Source organism: Mauremys mutica, chromosome 6 (genome assembly GCF_020497125.1).
Source record: "Mauremys mutica isolate MM-2020 ecotype Southern chromosome 6, ASM2049712v1, whole genome shotgun sequence".
NCBI classification, from domain to species: Eukaryota; Metazoa; Chordata; order Testudines; family Geoemydidae; genus Mauremys; species Mauremys mutica.
The window spans coordinates 10004814-10007061 of record NC_059077.1 but is presented as its reverse complement, the minus strand read 5'-3'; the positions used below and the strand labels follow the sequence as shown (position 1 = coordinate 10007061).

The 2248-nt window shown below is 52.9% G+C and overlaps 1 non-coding gene across 1 annotated transcript; it reads left to right on the top strand.

Annotated features, from left to right (window-relative positions):
• The first annotated feature begins 1337 nt into the window (after window positions 1-1337).
• On the top strand, window positions 1338-1409 carry TRNAP-AGG. Its single transcript has one exon. It is a non-coding gene; the product is annotated as a tRNA-Pro (tRNA).
• Window positions 1410-2248: the final 839 nt, after the last annotated feature.

Genomic DNA, 2248 nt, shown 5'->3' with positions numbered 1-2248 from the left:
GTGTCTAAGACCAGGTTCTGGGTTGCTGGTTATGATTATGCTGTCTGTATGTCTGTGTATCATTTTGTAGTTGAAGTTATAAGTATTCGCTCTGTACTGTCTGTATTTTGTATTATGCTCTGCCTCTGGGAAGTGTCCCAGACAAGCTGATGTTAGCCCTGCATAGCTGGCTTGATGGCCCATTAAGGACCATCAGCTACACAATTGACCCATGGAGAGAAGGCAGACACGCCTTGTGACTCAGCAAAGTATGCAGAGACTTGTCCATGTGACTGCAGACTCCATTTTGCTGTAATTTTCCACAGTAAGGACAAAGAGATTCTTACACCTGGAAAAGTCTATATAAGGCTGATGCATCATCTCCATCTTGTCTTCAATCCTGCTTCTGACCTCTGGAGGGACTTTGCTACAAACTGAAGCTTTACACAAGGGACTGAACGACCCATCCCAGTGGGGGATGTATTCCAGAGACTTAATCTGAACCTGCAGTTTACTCCAGCACTGCTGCAAGCCTGAACTAAGAACTTTGCCATTACTGTATGTAATTGATTCCATTTAACCAATTCTACCTCTCATCTCTACCTTTTTCCCTTTGTAAATAAACCTTTAGATTTTAGATTCTAAAGGATTGGCAACAGCGTGATTTGTGGGTAAGATCTGATGTGTATATTGACCTGGGTCTGGGGCTTGGTCCTTTGGGATCGAGGGAACCGTTTTCTTTTATTGGGGTGTTGGTTTTCATAACCATTCATCCCCAGGACGAGTGCACTGGTGGTGATGCTGGGAGACTGGAGTGTCTAAGGAAATTGCTTGTGTGACTTGTGGTTAGCCAGTGGGGTGAGACCAAAGTCCTTTTTGTCTGGTTGGTTTGGTTGGCCTTAGAGGTGGAAGAACCCCAGCCTAGGGCTGTGACTGCCCTGTTTGAGCAATTGGTCCTGATTTGGCACTCTCAGTTGGGTCCGGCCAGAATCGCTCCGTCACACATGCGGGTGCCCATAGCGGTGCCACTGATCTGTCAAGGGCCAAGGGCCATTGGGGTGATCGGGCCAGGGCGAGGGGAGGCCGGACGGCCGCTGGCGGGAGGACCGACTTGAGGTAGCCCCACAGGGAGTCGGTGGCATCCTCCACCCATTGGACCCACAGACACCGACCGCACAGACACAGACCCACAGACATTGGACCCACATTGGACCCACATTGGACCCACAGACACAGACCGCACAGACACCGTTGCCTGGGGTATCGTGGCACTGGAGGAGCGCCGTTTAGAAGTGGTGAACAGTTACAGGCAGGTTGGGCTTTGGCCTAAACTGCTGAGGCCAGAGCCCAACCAAAGTGGCTTGTTGGTCTAGGCGTATGATTCTCGCTTAGGGTGCGAGAGGTCCCGGGTTCAAATCCCGGACAAGCCCATCTGCCTGCCCACCCTCTCTCCCTCGGGGTGTGTTTCCTCACCCACCTTCACGTCTCCACACCCTTGCCGGGCTCGCTTTTGGAAACTCCTGTGAAACACTGCTTTCCTTAGACTTACGAAAGGATTAGTTGGACCGGGGCGGGAGTCTGCTCTTGGGCGCCAGAGACCCCGGCTCCAAATTTCATCCCAGCTCTGGCCGAGCCTGTCTTTGCAGCGGACCGTGGCGGGTTTTTTCTTCCTCTTCCTCTCCAACATCCCGGAGAGGGAGGGCTGCCTTAGGGTCTGCATTTGGTTCCTCGGGCCAGGTGAAGGGTTCTCACCTACGGCGTGAGAGAGCGAGGAGGAGACCTTGGAAAGGTGAAGTCAGGCACAGTCCTTTTTTTCATTTCAGGGCTAACTCTGCCAGTTCTTGAGGGGGGCTTGGTTTGGTTTCCTTCGGCTTGGCTTGGTTCGGTTTGGTTGCGAAAAACGTGGGAAATGATGATCGCTACGGCTCCAAAGAAACGGCTTGTTGACTTTGGCGAGTCCAAGTGTCGCTTCGGGTGCGAGAGGCCCCAGGGTCAGCTCCTGGACAAGCCCTCGCCAAAGGGTCTGTTTGCCTTTCTTTTTTTCCCCCAACTTTTGCCTGGGTTTTTCTCCCCAATCCTGTGGCGTGAGAGTGGCGTTAGGGTGTAAATTTGGTTTGCTGCTCCAGGGGTGTGACAGACCCAGCGTGGAGATGACCTTGGAAAGCTGAAGAGAGGCGCGGTCCTTTTCAACTTGATGCCGACAGCGGCCTGTTGTTTCTCCCAAACTTCCGGGCCGGGGCGTGCCGAGCCCCTCCTTGGCCAGAGGGGC